Raw genomic sequence first — 16,283 nt, forward strand, 5'->3', positions numbered from 1 at the left:
TATCAACAGGATGGCTACAAATGCGGTATATGATTGTCTAAACTGACCAAGCTTACTTTGCTTGATTCACTTCACTAACAGGTGTGTATAGTGAACCAACGTTTACATAGAAATTGTCTTTTAGGGCTAAAGAAAGCCCTTATTACTTCTCCATTGTCACACAATACAACTGCAACAACTAAATAAAATTATATAAGGGTTGATAATAATTTGTATTGTTTGTAGTTCAATATTTAACACCTGGATGTCGTTCTCTAAATTAACACAACAGAAAACTTTAAAAATTATTCTCGTATTCATTCGAATCCGGTGGATAGGAACCGGTTCTCATCCATACGGTTTGATTCTTCACCAATCTTAGCCTAAACTTCACACAATTTGATAGAAAAAAGGTTTGCCAGTTCATGTCTACGGCCATACCATGTTGAAAGCACCAGTTCTCGTCTGATCACTAAAGTTAAGCAACATTGGGCCAAGTTAGTACTTGGATGGGTGACCGCCTGGGAATACTTGGTGTCGTAGGCATACAATTTTGCAAATCTTAGCCTAAACCTTAGGCAATTTTTTTAGAAAATAAGTTTGCCAATTCATGTCTACGGCCATACCCGGTCGATTCCCGGTCGGGGAGTTTAAATTTTAGCAGAAGGTTCGGTTTGATTCTTCACCAATCTTAGCCTAAACTTCGCACAATTTGATAGAAAAAAGGTTTGCCAGTTCATGTCTACGGCCATACCATGTTGAAAGCACCAGTTCTCGTCTGATCACTGAAGTTAAGCAACATTGGGCCAAGTTAGTACTTGGATGGGTGACCGCCTGGGAATACTTGGTGTCGTAGGCATACAATTTTGCAAATCTTAGCCTAAACCTTAGGCAATTTTTTTAGAAAATAAGTTTGCCAATTCATGTCTACGGCCATACCATGTTGAAAGCACCAGTTCTCGTCTGATCACTGAAGTTAAGCAACATTGGGCCAAGTTAGTACTTGGATGGGTGACCACCTGGGAATACTTGGTGTTGTAAGCTTACTATTTTCCATCACTATAAACCCATTTATTCCAACCAAATGCCTTATATTTTTGTATTCCCACTTGTGGCCAATCAAGCTGCCAAATTGCTTATCAACAGGATGGCTACAAATGCGGTATATGATTGTCTAAACTGACCAAGCTTACTTTGCTTGATTCACTTCACTAACAGGTGTGTATAGTGAACCAACGTTTACATAGAAATTGTCTTTTAGGGCTAAAGAAAGCCCTTATTACTTCTCCATTGTCACACAATACAACTGCAACAACTAAATAAAATTATATAAGGGTTGATAATAATTTGTATTGTTTGAAGTTCAATATTTAACACCTGGATGTCGTTCTCTAAATTAACACAACAGAAAACTTTAAAAATTATTCTCGTATTCATTCGAATCTGGTGGATAGGAACCGGTTCTCATCCATACGGTTTGATTCTTCACCAATCTTAGCCTAAACTTCACACAATTTGATAGAAAAAAGGTTTGCCAGTTCATGTCTACGGCCATACCATGTTGAAAGCACCAGTTCTCGTCTGATCACTGAAGTTAAGCAACATTGGGCCAAGTTAGTACTTGGATGGGTGACCGCCTGGGAATACTTGGTGTCGTAGGCATACAATTTTGCAAATCTTAGCCTAAACCTTAGGCAATTTTTTTAGAAAATAAGTTTGCCAATTCATGTCTACGGCCATACCCGGTCGATTCCCGGTCGGGGAGTTTAAATTTTAGCAGAAGGTTCGGTTTGATTCTTCACCAATCTTAGCCTAAACTTCGCACAATTTGATAGAAAAAAGGTTTGCCAGTTCATGTCTACGGCCATACCATGTTGAAAGCACCAGTTCTCGTCTGATCACTGAAGTTAAGCAACATTGGGCCAAGTTAGTACTTGGATGGGTGACCGCCTGGGAATACTTGGTGTGGTAGGCATACAATTTTGCAAATCTTAGCCTAAACCTTAGGCAATTTTTTTAGAAAATAAGTTTGCCAATTCATGTCTACGGCCATACCATGTTGAAAGCACCAGTTCTCGTCTGATCACTGAAGTTAAGCAACATTGGGCCAAGTTAGTACTTGGATGGGTGACCACCTGGGAATACTTGGTGTTGTAAGCTTACAATTTTCCATCACTATAAACCCATTTATTCCAACCAAATGCCTTATATTTTTGTATTCCCACTTGTGGCCAATCAAGCTGCCAAATTGCTTATCAACAGGATGGCTACAAATGCGGTATATGATTGTCTAAACTGACCAAGCTTACTTTGCTTGATTCACTTCACTAACAGGTGTGTATAGTGAACCAACGTTTACATAGAAATTGTCTTTTAGGGCTAAAGAAAGCCCTTATTACTTCTCCATTGTCACACAATACAACTGCAACAACTAAATAAAATTATATAAGGGTTGATAATAATTTGTATTGTTTGTAGTTCAATATTTAACACCTGGATGTCGTTCTCTAAATTAACACAACAGAAAACTTTAAAAAATTATTCTCGTATTCATTCGAATCCGGTGGATAGGAACTGGTTCTCATCCATACGGTTTGATTCTTCACCAATCTTAGCCTAAACTTCACACAATTTGATAGAAAAAAGGTTTGCCAGTTCATGTCTACGGCCATACCATGTTGAAAGCACCAGTTCTCGTCTGATCACTGAAGTTAAGCAACATTGGGCCAAGTTAGTACTTGGATGGGTGACCGCCTGGGAATACTTGGTGTCGTAGGCATACAATTTTGCAAATCTTAGCCTAAACCTTAGGCAATTTTTTTAGAAAATAAGTTTGCCAATTCATGTCTACGGCCATACCATGTTGAAAGCACCAGTTCTCGTCTGATCACTGAAGTTAAGCAACATTGGGCCAAGTTAGTACTTGGATGGGTGACCACCTGGGAATACTTGGTGTTGTAAGCTTACAATTTTCCATCACTATAAACCCATTTATTCCAACCAAATGCCTTATATTTTTGTATTCCCACTTGTGGCCAATCAAGCTGCCAAATTGCTTATCAACAGGATGGCTACAAATGCGGTATATGATTGTCTAAACTGACCAAGCTTACTTTGCTTGATTCACTTCACTAACAGGTGTGTATAGTGAACCAACGTTTACATAGAAATTGTCTTTTAGGGCTAAAGAAAGCCCTTATTACTTCTCCATTGTCACACAATACAACTGCAACAACTAAATAAAATTATATAAGGGTTGATAATAATTTGTATTGTTTGTAGTTCAATATTTAACACCTGGATGTCGTTCTCTAAATTAACACAACAGAAAACTTTAAAAATTATTCTCGTATTCATTCGAATCCGGTGGATAGGAACCGGTTCTCATCCATACGCAAAAAACTATGTCTAGCATCGTATTATATCCAGCTTTCTACAAATATAGAAATGTACAATCATAAGATTAAAACCAGTTTTAATCTTATATTTGTACTTTCTATATCCGCGGAAAGCCGTTTATAATACGATGCGAGAAATAACTATTCCTTCGTGAAATTGGACAAGTGATCACGCCAAGAGGAGCTAGCTGCGATAAGTGAGTATGTCCATGATCTGCCCATCAAAAGAAGTGCTACAATCACTGCTAAATGATTTTTTAATCATAGAAAATGTAAAAGCAAGCTGACCCTGACGTGATTTGAACACGCAGCCTTCTGATCTGGAGTCAGACGCGCTACCATTGCGCCACAGAGTCAAGTGCTGTTCTAGATTATGCCTAACCTTTGTCTTACAATTGGGAAACACAATTTTAGGACAATAAGTTAGACAACTGTGTTCCTCAAGTCCTACATCCTCGATAGTCTAGTGGTGAGGATCTCCGCCTGTCACGTGGAAGGCCCGGGTTCGATTCCCGGTCGGGGAGTTTAAATTTTAGCAGAAGGTTCGGTTTGATTCTTCACCAATCTTAGCCTAAACTTCGCACAATTTGATAGAAAAAAGGTTTGCCAGTTCATGTCTACGGCCATACCATGTTGAAAGCACCAGTTCTCGTCTGATCACTGAAGTTAAGCAACATTGGGCCAAGTTAGTACTTGGATGGGTGACCGCCTGGGAATACTTGGTGTCGTAGGCATACAATTTTGCAAATCTTAGCCTAAACCTTAGGCAATTTTTTTAGAAAATAAGTTTGCCAATTCATGTCTACGGCCATACCATGTTGAAAGCACCAGTTCTCGTCTGATCACTGAAGTTAAGCAACATTGGGCCAAGTTAGTACTTGGATGGGTGACCACCTGGGAATACTTGGTGTTGTAAGCTTACAATTTTCCATCACTATAAACCCATTTATTCCAACCAAATGCCTTATATTTTTGTATTCCCACTTGTGGCCAATCAAGCTGCCAAATTGCTTATCAACAGGATGGCTACAAATGCGGTATATGATTGGCTAAACTGACCAAGCTTACTTTGCTTGATTCACTTCACCAACAGGTGTGTATTGTGAACCAACGTTTACATAGAAATTGTCTTTTAGGGCTAAAGAAAGCCCTTATTACTTCTCCATTGTCACACAATACAACTGCAACAACTAAATAAAATTATATAAGGGTTGATAATAATTTGTATTGTTTGTAGTTCAATATTTAACACCTGGATGTCGTTCTCTAAATTAACACAACAGAAAACTTTAAAAATTATTCTCGTATTCATTCGAATCCGGTGGATAGGAACCGGTTCTCATCCATACGGTTTGATTCTTCACCAATCTTAGCCTAAACTTCACACAATTTGATAGAAAAAAGGTTTGCCAGTTCATGTCTACGGCCATACCATGTTGAAAGCACCAGTTCTCGTCTGATCACTAAAGTTAAGCAACATTGGGCCAAGTTAGTACTTGGATGGGTGACCGCCTGGGAATACTTGGTGTCGTAGGCATACAATTTTGCAAATCTTAGCCTAAACCTTAGGCAATTTTTTTAGAAAATAAGTTTGCCAGTTCATGTCTACGGCCATACCATGTTGAAAGCACCAGTTCTCGTCTGATCACTGAAGTTAAGCAACATTGGGCCAAGTTAGTACTTGGATGGGTGACCGCCTGGGAATACTTGGTGTCGTAGGCATACAATTTTGCAAATCTTAGCCTAAACCTTAGGCAATTTTTTTAGAAAATAAGTTTGCCAATTCATGTCTACGGCCATACCATGTTGAAAGCACCAGTTCTCGTCTGATCACTGAAGTTAAGCAACATTAGGCCAAGTTAGTACTTGGATGGGTGACCACCTGGGAATACTTGGTGTTGTAAGCTTACAATTTTCCATCACTATAAACCCATTTATTCCAACCAAATGCCTTATATTTTTGTATTCCCACTTGTGGCCAATCAAGCTGCCAAATTGCTTATCAACAGGATGGCTACAAATGCGGTATATGATTGTCTAAACTGACCAAGCTTACTTTGCTTGATTCACTTCACTAACAGGTGTGTATAGTGAACCAATGTTTACATAGAAATTGTCTTTTAGGGCTAAAGAAAGCCCTTATTACTTCTCCATTGTCACACAATACAACTGCAACAACTAAATAAAATTATATAAGGGTTGATAATAATTTGTATTGTTTGTAGTTCAATATTTAACACCTGGATGTCGTTCTCTAAATTAACACAACAGAAAACTTTAAAAATTATTCTCGTATTCATTCGAATCCGGTGGATAGGAACCGGTTCTCATCCATACGCAAAAAACTATGTCTAGCATCGTATTATATCCAGCTTTCTACGAATATAGAAATGTACAATCATAAGATTAAAACCAGTTTTAATCTTATATTTGTACTTTCTATATCCGCGGAAAGCCGTTTATAATACGATGCGAGAAATAACTATTCCTTCATGAAATTGGACAAGTGATCACGCCAAGAGGAGCTAGCTGCGATAAGTGAGTATGTCCATGATCTGCCCATCAAAAGAAGTGCTACAATCACTGCTAAATGATTTTTTAATCATAGAAAATGTAAAAGCAAGCTGACCCTGACGTGATTTGAACACGCAGTCTTCTGATCTGGAGTCAGACGCGCTACCGTTGCGCCACAGAGTCAAGTGCTGTTCTAGATTATGCCTAACCTTTGTCTTACAATGGGGAAACACAATTTTAGGACAATAAGATAGACAACTGTGTTCCTCAAGTCCTACATCCTCGATAGTCTAGTGGTGAGGATCTCCGCCTGTCACGTGGAAGGCCCGGGTTCGATTCCCGGTCGGGGAGTTTAAATTTTAGCAGAAGGTTCGGTTTGATTCTTCACCAATCTTAGCCTAAACTTCACACAATTTGATAGAAAAAAGGTTTGCCAGTTCATGTCTACGGCCATACCATGTTGAAAGCACCAGTTCTCGTCTGATCACTGAAGTTAAGCAACATTGGGCCAAGTTAGTACTTGGATGGGTGACCGCCTGGGAATACTTGGTGTCGTAGGCATACAATTTTGCAAATCTTAGCCTAAACCTTAGACAATTTTTTTAGAAAATAAGTTTGCCAATTCATGTCTACGGCCATACCATGTTGAAAGCACCAGTTCTTGTCTGATCACTGAAGTTAAGCAACATTGGGCCAAGTTAGTACTTGGATGGGTGACCACCTGGGAATACTTGGTGTTGTAAGCTTACAATTTTCCATCACTATAAACCCATTTATTCCAACCAAATGCCTTATATTTTTGTATTCCCACTTGTGGCCAATCAAGCTGCCAAATTGCTTATCAACAGGATGGCTACAAATGCGGTATATGATTGGCTAAACTGACCAAGCTTACTTTGCTTGATTCACTTCACCAACAGGTGTGTATAGTGAACCAACGTTTACATAGAAATTGTCTTTTAGGGCTAAAGAAAGCCCTTATTACTTCTCCATTGTCACACAATACAACTGCAACAACTAAATAAAATTATATAAGGGTTGATAATAATTTGTATTGTTTGTAGTTCAATATTTAACACCTGGATGTCGTTCTCTAAATTAACACAACAGAAAACTTTAAAAATTATTCTCGTATTCATTCGAATCCGGTGGATAGGAACCAGTTCTCATCCATACGCAAAAAACTATGTCTAGCATCGTATTATATCCAGCTTTCTACGAATATAGAAATGTACAATCATAAGATTAAAACCAGTTTTAATCTTATATTTGTACTTTCTATATCCGCGGAAAGCCGTTTATAATACGATGCGAGAAATAACTATTCCTTCATGAAATTGGACAAGTGATCACGCCAAGAGGAGCTAGCTGCGATAAGTGAGTATGTCCATGATCTGCCCATCAAAAGAAGTGCTACAATCACTGCTAAATGATTTTTTAATCATAGAAAATGTAAAAGCAAGCTGACCCTGACGTGATTTGAACACGCAGCCTTCTGATCTGGAGTCAGACGCGCTACCGTTGCGCCACAGAGTCAAGTGCTGTTCTAGATTATGCCTAACCTTTGTCTTACAATGGGGAAACACAATTTTAGGACAATAAGTTAGACAACTGTGTTCCTCAAGTCCTACATCCTCGATAGTCTAGTGGTGAGGATCTCCGCCTGTCACGTGGAAGGCCCGGGTTCGATTCCCAGTCGGGGAGTTTAAATTTTAGCAGAAGGTTCGGTTTGATTCTTCACCAATCTTAGCCTAAACTTCGCACAATTTGATAGAAAAAAGGTTTGCCAGTTCATGTCTACGGCCATACCATGTTGAAAGCACCAGTTCTCGTCTGATCACTGAAGTTAAGCAACATTGGGCCAAGTTAGTACTTGGATGGGTGACCGCCTGGGAATACTTGGTGTCGTAGGCATACAATTTTGCAAATCTTAGCCTAAACCTTAGGCAATTTTTTTAGAAAATAAGTTTGCCAATTCATGTCTACGGCCATACCATGTTGAAAGCACCAGTTCTCGTCTGATCACTGAAGTTAAGCAACATTGGGCCAAGTTAGTACTTGGATGGGTGACCACCTGGGAATACTTGGTGTTGTAAGCTTACAATTTTCCATCACTATAAACCCATTTATTCCAACCAAATGCCTTATATTTTTGTATTCCCACTTGTGGCCAATCAAGCTGCCAAATTGCTTATCAACAGGATGGCTACAAATGCGGTATATGATTGTCTAAACTGACCAAGCTTACTTTGCTTGATTCACTTCACTAACAGGTGTGTATAGTGAACCAACGTTTACATAGAAATTGTCTTTTAGGGCTAAAGAAAGCCCTTATTACTTCTCCATTGTCACACAATACAACTGCAACAACTAAATAAAATTATATAAGGGTTGATAATAATTTGTATTGTTTGTAGTTCAATATTTAACACCTGGATGTCGTTCTCTAAATTAACACAACAGAAAACTTTAAAAATTATTCTCGTATTCATTCGAATCCGGTGGATAGGAACCAGTTCTCATCCATACGGTTTGATTCTTCACCAATCTTAGCCTAAACTTCACACAATTTGATAGAAAAAAGGTTTGCCAGTTCATGTCTACGGCCATACCATGTTGAAAGCACCAGTTCTCGTCTGATCACTGAAGTTAAGCAACATTGGGCCAAGTTAGTACTTGGATGGGTGACCGCCTGGGAATACTTGGTGTCGTAGGCATACAATTTTGCAAATCTTAGCCTAAACCTTAGGCAATTTTTTTAGAAAATAAGTTTGCCAATTCATGTCTACGGCCATACCATGTTGAAAGCACCAGTTCTCGTCTGATCACTGAAGTTAAGCAACATTGGGCCAAGTTAGTACTTGGATGGGTGACCACCTGGGAATACTTGGTGTTGTAAGCTTACAATTTTCCATCACTATAAACCCATTTATTCCAACCAAATGCCTTATATTTTTGTATTCCCACTTGTGGCCAATCAAGCTGCCAAATTGCTTATCAACAGGATGGCTACAAATGCGGTATATGATTGTCTAAACTGACCAAGCTTACTTTGCTTGATTCACTTCACTAACAGGTGTGTATAGTGAACCAACGTTTACATAGAAATTGTCTTTTAGGGCTAAAGAAAGCCCTTATTATTTCTTCATTGTCACACAATACAACTGCAACAACTAAATAAAATTATATAAGGGTTGATAATAATTTGTATTGTTTGTAGTTCAATATTTAACACCTGGATGTCGTTCTCTAAATTAACACAACAGAAAACTTTAAAAATTATTCTCGTATTCATTCGAATCCGGTGGATAGGAACCGGTTCTCATCCATACGCAAAAAACTATGTCTAGCATCGTATTATATCCAGCTTTCTACGAATATAGAAATGTACAATCATAAGATTAAAACCAGTTTTAATCTTATATTTGTACTTTCTATATCCGCGGAAAGCCGTTTATAATACGATGCGAGAAATAACTATTCCTTCATGAAATTGGACAAGTGATCACGCCAAGAGGAGCTAGCTGCGATAAGTGAGTATGTCCATGATCTGCCCATCAAAAGAAGTGCTACAATCACTGCTAAATGATTTTTTAATCATAGAAAATGTAAAAGCAAGCTGACCCTGACGTGATTTGAACACGCAGCCTTCTGATCTGGAGTCAGACGCGCTACCGTTGCGCCACAGAGTCAAGTGCTGTTCTAGATTATGCCTAACCTTTGTCTTACAATGGGGAAACACAATTTTAGGACAATAAGATAGACAACTGTGTTCCTCAAGTCCTACATCCTCGATAGTCTAGTGGTGAGGATCTCCGCCTGTCACGTGGAAGGCCCGGGTTCGATTCCCGGTCGGGGAGTTTAAATTTTAGCAGAAGGTTCGGTTTGATTCTTCACCAATCTTAGCCTAAACTTCACACAATTTGATAGAAAAAAGGTTTGCCAGTTCATGTCTACGGCCATACCACGTTGAAAGCACCAGTTCTCGTCTGATCACTGAAGTTAAGCAACATTGGGCCAAGTTAGTACTTGGATGGGTGACCGCCTGGGAATACTTGGTGTCGTAGGCATACAATTTTGCAAATCTTAGCCTAAACCTTAGGCAATTTTTTTAGAAAATAAGTTTGCCAATTCATGTCTACGGCCATACCATGTTGAAAGCACCAGTTCTTGTCTGATCACTGAAGTTAAGCAACATTGGGCCAAGTTGGTACTTGGATGGGTGACCACCTGGGAATACTTGGTGTTGTAAGCTTACAATTTTCCATCACTATAAACCCATTTATTCCAACCAAATGCCTTATATTTTTGTATTCCCACTTGTGGCCAATCAAGCTGCCAAATTGCTTATCAACAGGATGGCTACAAATGCGGTATATGATTGGCTAAACTGACCAAGCTTACTTTGCTTGATTCACTTCACCAACAGGTGTGTATAGTGAACCAACGTTTACATAGAAATTGTCTTTTAGGGCTAAAGAAAGCCCTTATTACTTCTCCATTGTCACACAATACAACTGCAACAACTAAATAAAATTATATAAGGGTTGATAATAATTTGTATTGTTTGTAGTTCAATATTTAACACCTGGATGTCGTTCTCTAAATTAACACAACAGAAAACTTTAAAAATTATTCTCGTATTCATTCGAATCCGGTGGATAGGAACCAGTTCTCATCCATACGCAAAAAACTATGTCTAGCATCGTATTATATCCAGCTTTCTACGAATATAGAAATGTACAATCATAAGATTAAAACCAGTTTTAATCTTATATTTGTACTTTCTATATCCGCGGAAAGCCGTTTATAATACGATGCGAGAAATAACTATTCCTTCATGAAATTGGACAAGTGATCACGCCAAGAGGAGCTAGCTGCGATAAGTGAGTATGTCCATGATCTGCCCATCAAAAGAAGTGCTACAATCACTGCTAAATGATTTTTTAATCATAGAAAATGTAAAAGCAAGCTGACCCTGACGTGATTTGAACACGCAGCCTTCTGATCTGGAGTCAGACGCGCTACCGTTGCGCCACAGAGTCAAGTGCTGTTCTAGATTATGCCTAACCTTTGTCTTACAATGGGGAAACACAATTTTAGGACAATAAGTTAGACAACTGTGTTCCTCAAGTCCTACATCCTCGATAGTCTAGTGGTGAGGATCTCCGCCTGTCACGTGGAAGGCCCGGGTTCGATTCCCGGTCGGGGAGTTTAAATTTTAGCAGAAGGTTCGGTTTGATTCTTCACCAATCTTAGCCTAAACTTCGCACAATTTGATAGAAAAAAGGTTTGCCAGTTCATGTCTACGGCCATACCATGTTGAAAGCACCAGTTCTCGTCTGATCACTGAAGTTAAGCAACATTGGGCCAAGTTAGTACTTGGATGGGTGACCGCCTGGGAATACTTGGTGTCGTAGGCATACAATTTTGCAAATCTTAGCCTAAACCTTAGGCAATTTTTTTAGAAAATAAGTTTGCCAATTCATGTCTACGGCCATACCATGTTGAAAGCACCAGTTCTCGTCTGATCACTGAAGTTAAGCAACATTGGGCCAAGTTAGTACTTGGATGGGTGACCACCTGGGAATACTTGGTGTTGTAAGCTTACAATTTTCCATCACTATAAACCCATTTATTCCAACCAAATGCCTTATATTTTTGTATTCCCACTTGTGGCCAATCAAGCTGCCAAATTGCTTATCAACAGGATGGCTACAAATGCGGTATATGATTGTCTAAACTGACCAAGCTTACTTTGCTTGATTCACTTCACTAACAGGTGTGTATAGTGAACCAACGTTTACATAGAAATTGTCTTTTAGGGCTAAAGAAAGCCCTTATTACTTCTCCATTGTCACACAATACAACTGCAACAACTAAATAAAATTATATAAGGGTTGATAAAAATTTGTATTGTTTGTAGTTCAATATTTAACACCTGGATGTCGTTCTCTAAATTAACACAACAGAAAACTTTAAAAATTATTCTCGTATTCATTCGAATCCGGTGGATAGGAACCGGTTCTCATCCATACGGTTTGATTCTTCACCAATCTTAGCCTAAACTTCACACAATTTGATAGAAAAAAGGTTTGCCAGTTCATGTCTACGGCCATACCATGTTGAAAGCACCAGTTCTCGTCTGATCACTGAAGTTAAGCAACATTGGGCCAAGTTAGTACTTGGATGGGTGACCGCCTGGGAATACTTGGTGTCGTAGGCATACAATTTTGCAAATCTTAGCCTAAACCTTAGGCAATTTTTTTAGAAAATAAGTTTGCCAATTCATGTCTACGGCCATACCCGGTCGATTCCCGGTCGGGGAGTTTAAATTTTAGCAGAAGGTTCGGTTTGATTCTTCACCAATCTTAGCCTAAACTTCGCACAATTTGATAGAAAAAAGGTTTGCCAGTTCATGTCTACGGCCATACCATGTTGAAAGCACCAGTTCTCGTCTGATCACTGAAGTTAAGCAACATTGGGCCAAGTTAGTACTTGGATGGGTGACCGCCTGGGAATACTTGGTGTCGTAGGCATACAATTTTGCAAATCTTAGCCTAAACCTTAGGCAATTTTTTTAGAAAATAAGTTTGCCAATTCATGTCTACGGCCATACCATGTTGAAAGCACCAGTTCTCGTCTGATCACTGAAGTTAAGCAACATTGGGCCAAGTTAGTACTTGGATGGGTGACCACCTGGGAATACTTGGTGTTGTAAGCTTACAATTTTCCATCACTATAAACCCATTTATTCCAACCAAATGCCTTATATTTTTGTATTCCCACTTGTGGCCAATCAAGCTGCCAAATTGCTTATCAACAGGATGGCTACAAATGCGGGATATGATTGTCTAAACTGACCAAGCTTACTTTGCTTGATTCACTTCACTAACAGGTGTGTATAGTGAACCAACGTTTACATAGAAATTGTCTTTTAGGGCTAAAGAAAGCCCTTATTACTTCTCCATTGTCACACAATACAACTGCAACAACTAAATAAAATTATATAAGGGTTGATAATAATTTGTATTGTTTGTAGTTCAATATTTAACACCTGGATGTCATTCTCTAAATTAACACAACAGAAAACTTTAAAAATTATTCTCGTATTCATTCGAATCCGGTGGATAGGAACCGGTTCTCATCCATACGCAAAAAACTATGTCTAGCATCGTATTATATCCAGCTTTCTACGAATATAGAAATGTACAATCATAAGATTAAAACCAGTTTTAATCTTATATTTGTACTTTCTATATCCGCGGAAAGCCGTTTATAATACGATGCGAGAAATAACTATTCCTTCATGAAATTGGACAAGTGATCACGCCAAGAGGAGCTAGCTGCGATAAGTGAGTATGTCCATGATCTGCCCATCAAAAGAAGTGCTACAATCACTGCTAAATGATTTTTTAATCATAGAAAATGTAAAAGCAAGCTGACCCTGACGTGATTTGAACACGCAGCCTTCTGATCTGGAGTCAGACGCGCTACCGTTGCGCCACAGAGTCAAGTGCTGTTCTGGATTATGCCTAACCTTTGTCTTACAATGGGGAAACACAATTTTAGGACAATAAGATAGACAACTGTGTTCCTCAAGTCCTACATCCTCGATAGTCTAGTGGTGAGGATCTCCGCCTGTCACGTGGAAGGCCCGGGTTCGATTCCCGGTCGGGGAGTTTAAATTTTAGCAGAAGGTTCGGTTTGATTCTTCACCAATCTTAGCCTAAACTTCACACAATTTGATAGAAAAAAGCAAAATCTTAGCCTAAACCTTAGGCAATTTTTTTAGAAAATAAGTTTGCCTATTCATGTCTACGGCCATACCATGTTGAAAGCACCAGTTCTCGTCTGATCACTGAAGTTAAGCAACATTGGGCCAAGTTAGTACTTGGATGGGTGACCACCTGGGAATACTTGGTGTTGTAAGCTTACAATTTTCCATCACTATAAACCCATTTATTCCAACCAAATGCCTTATATTTTTGTATTCCCACTTGTGGCCAATCAAGCTGCCAAATTGCTTATCAACAGGATGGCTACAAATGCGGTATATGATTGTCTAAACTGACCAAGCTTACTTTGCTTGATTCACTTCACTAACAGGTGTGTATAGTGAACCAACGTTTACATAGAAATTGTCTTTTAGGGCTAAAGAAAGCCCTTATTACTTCTCCATTGTCACACAATACAACTGCAACAACTAAATAAAATTATATAAGGGTTGATAATAATTTGTATTGTTTGTAGTTCAATATTTAACACCTGGATGTCGTTCTCTAAATTAACACAACAGAAAACTTTAAAAATTATTCTCGTATTCATTCGAATCCGGTGGATAGGAACCGGTTCTCATCCATACGGTTTGATTCTTCACCAATCTTAGCCTAAACTTCACACAATTTGATAGAAAAAAGGTTTGCCAGTTCATGTCTACGGCCATACCATGTTGAAAGCACCAGTTCTCGTCTGATCACTGAAGTTAAGCAACATTAGGCCAAGTTAGTACTTGGATGGGTGACCGCCTGGGAATACTTGGTGTCGTAGGCATACAATTTTGCAAATCTTAGCCTAAACCTTAGGCAATTTTTTTAGAAAATAAGTTTGCCAATTCATGTCTACGGCCATACCCGGTCGATTCCCGGTCGGGGAGTTTAAATTTTAGCAGAAGGTTCGGTTTGATTCTTCACCAATCTTAGCCTAAACTTCGCACAATTTGATAGAAAAAAGGTTTGCCAGTTCATGTCTACGGCCATACCATGTTGAAAGCACCAGTTCTCGTCTGATCACTGAAGTTAAGCAACATTGGGCCAAGTTAGTACTTGGATGGGTGACCGCCTGGGAATACTTGGTGTCGTAGGCATACAATTTTGCAAATCTTAGCCTAAACCTTAGGCAATTTTTTTAGAAAATAAGTTTGCCAATTCATGTCTACGGCCATACCATGTTGAAAGCACCAGTTCTCGTCTGATCACTGAAGTTAAGCAACATTGGGCCAAGTTAGTACTTGGATGGGTGACCACCTGGGAATACTTGGTGTTGTAAGCTTACAATTTTCCATCACTATAAACCCATTTATTCCAACCAAATGCCTTATATTTTTGTATTCCCACTTGTGGCCAATCAAGCTGCCAAATTGCTTATCAACAGGATGGCTACAAATGCGGTATATGATTGTCTAAACTGACCAAGCTTACTTTGCTTGATTCACTTCACTAACAGGTGTGTATAGTGAACCAACGTTTACATAGAAATTGTCTTTTAGGGCTAAAGAAAGCCCTTATTACTTCTCCATTGTCACACAATACAACTGCAACAACTAAATAAAATTATATAAGGGTTGATAATAATTTGTATTGTTTGTAGTTCAATATTTAACACCTGGATGTCGTTCTCTAAATTAACACAACAGAAAACTTTAAAAATTATTCTCGTATTCATTCGAATCCGGTGGATAGGAACCGGTTCTCATCCATACGGTTTGATTCTTCACCAATCTTAGCCTAAACTTCACACAATTTGATAGAAAAAAGGTTTGCCAGTTCATGTCTACGGCCATACCATGTTGAAAGCACCAGTTCTCGTCTGATCACTGAAGTTAAGCAACATTGGGCCAAGTTAGTACTTGGATGGGTGACCGCCTGGGAATACTTGGTGTCGTAGGCATACAATTTTGCAAATCTTAGCCTAAACCTTAGGCAATTTTTTTAGAAAATAAGTTTGCCAATTCATGTCTACGGCCATACCATGTTGAAAGCACCAGTTCTCGTCTGATCACTGAAGTTAAGCAACATTGGGCCAAGTTAGTACTTGGATGGGTGACCACCTGGGAATACTTGGTGTTGTAAGCTTACAATTTTCCATCACTATAAACCCATTTATTCCAACCAAATGCCTTATATTTTTGTATTCCCACTTGTGGCCAATCAAGCTGCCAAATTGCTTATCAACAGGATGGCTACAAATGCGGTATATGATTGGCTAAACTGACCAAGCTTACTTTGCTTGATTCACTTCACCAACAGGTGTGTATAGTGAACCAACGTTTACATAGAAATTGTCTTTTAGGGCTAAAGAAAGCCCTTATTACTTCTCCATTGTCACACAATACAACTGCAACAACTAAATAAAATTATATAAGGGTTGATAATAATTTGTATTGTTTGTAGTTCAATATTTAACACCTGGATGTCGTTCTCTAAATTAACACAACAGAAAACTTTAAAAATTATTCTCGTATTCATTCGAATCCGGTGGATAGGAACCAGTTCTCATCCATACGCAAAAAACTATGTCTAGCATCGTATTATATCCAGCTTTCTACGAATATAGAAATGTACAATCATAAGATTAAAACCAGTTTTAATTTTATATTTGTACTTTCTATAT

At 38.7% G+C, this 16,283-nt stretch overlaps 43 non-coding genes across 43 annotated transcripts; 37 read left to right on the forward strand and 6 right to left on the reverse strand.

Annotated features, from left to right (window-relative positions):
• Positions 1-406: 406 nt before the first annotated feature.
• LOC145304878 (5S ribosomal RNA) lies at positions 407-525 on the forward strand. The gene has a single exon (XR_013874319.1). It is a non-coding gene; the product is annotated as a 5S ribosomal RNA (ribosomal RNA).
• Positions 526-719: 194 nt separating this feature from the next.
• On the forward strand, positions 720-838 carry LOC145304830 (5S ribosomal RNA). The gene has a single exon (XR_013874272.1). It is a non-coding gene; the product is annotated as a 5S ribosomal RNA (ribosomal RNA).
• Positions 839-904: 66 nt separating this feature from the next.
• Positions 905-1,023, forward strand: LOC145304958 (5S ribosomal RNA). Its single transcript, XR_013874396.1, has one exon. It is a non-coding gene; the product is annotated as a 5S ribosomal RNA (ribosomal RNA).
• A 499-nt stretch (positions 1,024-1,522) lies between these two features.
• LOC145304831 (5S ribosomal RNA) lies at positions 1,523-1,641 on the forward strand. The gene has a single exon (XR_013874273.1). It is a non-coding gene; the product is annotated as a 5S ribosomal RNA (ribosomal RNA).
• Positions 1,642-1,835: 194 nt separating this feature from the next.
• On the forward strand, positions 1,836-1,954 carry LOC145304991 (5S ribosomal RNA). The gene has a single exon (XR_013874428.1). It is a non-coding gene; the product is annotated as a 5S ribosomal RNA (ribosomal RNA).
• Positions 1,955-2,020: 66 nt separating this feature from the next.
• Positions 2,021-2,139, forward strand: LOC145304959 (5S ribosomal RNA). Its single transcript, XR_013874397.1, has one exon. It is a non-coding gene; the product is annotated as a 5S ribosomal RNA (ribosomal RNA).
• A 500-nt stretch (positions 2,140-2,639) lies between these two features.
• Positions 2,640-2,758, forward strand: LOC145304832 (5S ribosomal RNA). Its single transcript, XR_013874274.1, has one exon. It is a non-coding gene; the product is annotated as a 5S ribosomal RNA (ribosomal RNA).
• A 66-nt stretch (positions 2,759-2,824) lies between these two features.
• Positions 2,825-2,943, forward strand: LOC145304960 (5S ribosomal RNA). The gene has a single exon (XR_013874398.1). It is a non-coding gene; the product is annotated as a 5S ribosomal RNA (ribosomal RNA).
• A 718-nt stretch (positions 2,944-3,661) lies between these two features.
• On the reverse strand, positions 3,662-3,733 carry TRNAW-CCA (transfer RNA tryptophan (anticodon CCA)). The gene has a single exon. It is a non-coding gene; the product is annotated as a tRNA-Trp (tRNA).
• Positions 3,734-3,829: 96 nt separating this feature from the next.
• TRNAD-GUC (transfer RNA aspartic acid (anticodon GUC)) lies at positions 3,830-3,901 on the forward strand. Its single transcript has one exon. It is a non-coding gene; the product is annotated as a tRNA-Asp (tRNA).
• A 91-nt stretch (positions 3,902-3,992) lies between these two features.
• Positions 3,993-4,111, forward strand: LOC145304833 (5S ribosomal RNA). The gene has a single exon (XR_013874275.1). It is a non-coding gene; the product is annotated as a 5S ribosomal RNA (ribosomal RNA).
• A 66-nt stretch (positions 4,112-4,177) lies between these two features.
• On the forward strand, positions 4,178-4,296 carry LOC145304961 (5S ribosomal RNA). Its single transcript, XR_013874399.1, has one exon. It is a non-coding gene; the product is annotated as a 5S ribosomal RNA (ribosomal RNA).
• Positions 4,297-4,795: 499 nt separating this feature from the next.
• Positions 4,796-4,914, forward strand: LOC145304879 (5S ribosomal RNA). Its single transcript, XR_013874320.1, has one exon. It is a non-coding gene; the product is annotated as a 5S ribosomal RNA (ribosomal RNA).
• Positions 4,915-4,980: 66 nt separating this feature from the next.
• LOC145304834 (5S ribosomal RNA) lies at positions 4,981-5,099 on the forward strand. Its single transcript, XR_013874276.1, has one exon. It is a non-coding gene; the product is annotated as a 5S ribosomal RNA (ribosomal RNA).
• Positions 5,100-5,165: 66 nt separating this feature from the next.
• On the forward strand, positions 5,166-5,284 carry LOC145305033 (5S ribosomal RNA). Its single transcript, XR_013874468.1, has one exon. It is a non-coding gene; the product is annotated as a 5S ribosomal RNA (ribosomal RNA).
• Positions 5,285-6,002: 718 nt separating this feature from the next.
• TRNAW-CCA (transfer RNA tryptophan (anticodon CCA)) lies at positions 6,003-6,074 on the reverse strand. Its single transcript has one exon. It is a non-coding gene; the product is annotated as a tRNA-Trp (tRNA).
• Positions 6,075-6,170: 96 nt separating this feature from the next.
• Positions 6,171-6,242, forward strand: TRNAD-GUC (transfer RNA aspartic acid (anticodon GUC)). The gene has a single exon. It is a non-coding gene; the product is annotated as a tRNA-Asp (tRNA).
• A 91-nt stretch (positions 6,243-6,333) lies between these two features.
• Positions 6,334-6,452, forward strand: LOC145304835 (5S ribosomal RNA). Its single transcript, XR_013874277.1, has one exon. It is a non-coding gene; the product is annotated as a 5S ribosomal RNA (ribosomal RNA).
• Positions 6,453-6,518: 66 nt separating this feature from the next.
• On the forward strand, positions 6,519-6,637 carry LOC145305032 (5S ribosomal RNA). Its single transcript, XR_013874467.1, has one exon. It is a non-coding gene; the product is annotated as a 5S ribosomal RNA (ribosomal RNA).
• A 718-nt stretch (positions 6,638-7,355) lies between these two features.
• Positions 7,356-7,427, reverse strand: TRNAW-CCA (transfer RNA tryptophan (anticodon CCA)). The gene has a single exon. It is a non-coding gene; the product is annotated as a tRNA-Trp (tRNA).
• A 259-nt stretch (positions 7,428-7,686) lies between these two features.
• On the forward strand, positions 7,687-7,805 carry LOC145304836 (5S ribosomal RNA). Its single transcript, XR_013874278.1, has one exon. It is a non-coding gene; the product is annotated as a 5S ribosomal RNA (ribosomal RNA).
• Positions 7,806-7,871: 66 nt separating this feature from the next.
• Positions 7,872-7,990, forward strand: LOC145304962 (5S ribosomal RNA). Its single transcript, XR_013874400.1, has one exon. It is a non-coding gene; the product is annotated as a 5S ribosomal RNA (ribosomal RNA).
• A 499-nt stretch (positions 7,991-8,489) lies between these two features.
• Positions 8,490-8,608, forward strand: LOC145304837 (5S ribosomal RNA). The gene has a single exon (XR_013874279.1). It is a non-coding gene; the product is annotated as a 5S ribosomal RNA (ribosomal RNA).
• Positions 8,609-8,674: 66 nt separating this feature from the next.
• LOC145304963 (5S ribosomal RNA) lies at positions 8,675-8,793 on the forward strand. The gene has a single exon (XR_013874401.1). It is a non-coding gene; the product is annotated as a 5S ribosomal RNA (ribosomal RNA).
• A 718-nt stretch (positions 8,794-9,511) lies between these two features.
• Positions 9,512-9,583, reverse strand: TRNAW-CCA (transfer RNA tryptophan (anticodon CCA)). The gene has a single exon. It is a non-coding gene; the product is annotated as a tRNA-Trp (tRNA).
• Positions 9,584-9,679: 96 nt separating this feature from the next.
• Positions 9,680-9,751, forward strand: TRNAD-GUC (transfer RNA aspartic acid (anticodon GUC)). Its single transcript has one exon. It is a non-coding gene; the product is annotated as a tRNA-Asp (tRNA).
• Positions 9,752-9,842: 91 nt separating this feature from the next.
• Positions 9,843-9,961, forward strand: LOC145304982 (5S ribosomal RNA). Its single transcript, XR_013874420.1, has one exon. It is a non-coding gene; the product is annotated as a 5S ribosomal RNA (ribosomal RNA).
• Positions 9,962-10,027: 66 nt separating this feature from the next.
• LOC145305043 (5S ribosomal RNA) lies at positions 10,028-10,146 on the forward strand. The gene has a single exon (XR_013874478.1). It is a non-coding gene; the product is annotated as a 5S ribosomal RNA (ribosomal RNA).
• A 718-nt stretch (positions 10,147-10,864) lies between these two features.
• Positions 10,865-10,936, reverse strand: TRNAW-CCA (transfer RNA tryptophan (anticodon CCA)). The gene has a single exon. It is a non-coding gene; the product is annotated as a tRNA-Trp (tRNA).
• Positions 10,937-11,032: 96 nt separating this feature from the next.
• Positions 11,033-11,104, forward strand: TRNAD-GUC (transfer RNA aspartic acid (anticodon GUC)). The gene has a single exon. It is a non-coding gene; the product is annotated as a tRNA-Asp (tRNA).
• Positions 11,105-11,195: 91 nt separating this feature from the next.
• LOC145304839 (5S ribosomal RNA) lies at positions 11,196-11,314 on the forward strand. Its single transcript, XR_013874281.1, has one exon. It is a non-coding gene; the product is annotated as a 5S ribosomal RNA (ribosomal RNA).
• A 66-nt stretch (positions 11,315-11,380) lies between these two features.
• On the forward strand, positions 11,381-11,499 carry LOC145304964 (5S ribosomal RNA). The gene has a single exon (XR_013874402.1). It is a non-coding gene; the product is annotated as a 5S ribosomal RNA (ribosomal RNA).
• Positions 11,500-11,998: 499 nt separating this feature from the next.
• LOC145304840 (5S ribosomal RNA) lies at positions 11,999-12,117 on the forward strand. Its single transcript, XR_013874282.1, has one exon. It is a non-coding gene; the product is annotated as a 5S ribosomal RNA (ribosomal RNA).
• Positions 12,118-12,311: 194 nt separating this feature from the next.
• On the forward strand, positions 12,312-12,430 carry LOC145304841 (5S ribosomal RNA). Its single transcript, XR_013874283.1, has one exon. It is a non-coding gene; the product is annotated as a 5S ribosomal RNA (ribosomal RNA).
• Positions 12,431-12,496: 66 nt separating this feature from the next.
• Positions 12,497-12,615, forward strand: LOC145304966 (5S ribosomal RNA). The gene has a single exon (XR_013874404.1). It is a non-coding gene; the product is annotated as a 5S ribosomal RNA (ribosomal RNA).
• A 718-nt stretch (positions 12,616-13,333) lies between these two features.
• TRNAW-CCA (transfer RNA tryptophan (anticodon CCA)) lies at positions 13,334-13,405 on the reverse strand. The gene has a single exon. It is a non-coding gene; the product is annotated as a tRNA-Trp (tRNA).
• A 96-nt stretch (positions 13,406-13,501) lies between these two features.
• TRNAD-GUC (transfer RNA aspartic acid (anticodon GUC)) lies at positions 13,502-13,573 on the forward strand. The gene has a single exon. It is a non-coding gene; the product is annotated as a tRNA-Asp (tRNA).
• A 134-nt stretch (positions 13,574-13,707) lies between these two features.
• Positions 13,708-13,826, forward strand: LOC145304967 (5S ribosomal RNA). Its single transcript, XR_013874405.1, has one exon. It is a non-coding gene; the product is annotated as a 5S ribosomal RNA (ribosomal RNA).
• Positions 13,827-14,325: 499 nt separating this feature from the next.
• LOC145304988 (5S ribosomal RNA) lies at positions 14,326-14,444 on the forward strand. The gene has a single exon (XR_013874425.1). It is a non-coding gene; the product is annotated as a 5S ribosomal RNA (ribosomal RNA).
• A 194-nt stretch (positions 14,445-14,638) lies between these two features.
• LOC145304842 (5S ribosomal RNA) lies at positions 14,639-14,757 on the forward strand. Its single transcript, XR_013874284.1, has one exon. It is a non-coding gene; the product is annotated as a 5S ribosomal RNA (ribosomal RNA).
• A 66-nt stretch (positions 14,758-14,823) lies between these two features.
• On the forward strand, positions 14,824-14,942 carry LOC145304968 (5S ribosomal RNA). Its single transcript, XR_013874406.1, has one exon. It is a non-coding gene; the product is annotated as a 5S ribosomal RNA (ribosomal RNA).
• Positions 14,943-15,441: 499 nt separating this feature from the next.
• LOC145304843 (5S ribosomal RNA) lies at positions 15,442-15,560 on the forward strand. The gene has a single exon (XR_013874285.1). It is a non-coding gene; the product is annotated as a 5S ribosomal RNA (ribosomal RNA).
• Positions 15,561-15,626: 66 nt separating this feature from the next.
• LOC145304969 (5S ribosomal RNA) lies at positions 15,627-15,745 on the forward strand. Its single transcript, XR_013874407.1, has one exon. It is a non-coding gene; the product is annotated as a 5S ribosomal RNA (ribosomal RNA).
• Positions 15,746-16,283: the final 538 nt, after the last annotated feature.

This window comes from Acartia tonsa, chromosome 13 (genome assembly GCF_053477335.1).
Source record: "Acartia tonsa isolate MP-2025a chromosome 13, ASM5347733v1, whole genome shotgun sequence".
Taxonomy (NCBI): Eukaryota; Metazoa; Arthropoda; class Copepoda; order Calanoida; family Acartiidae; genus Acartia; species Acartia tonsa.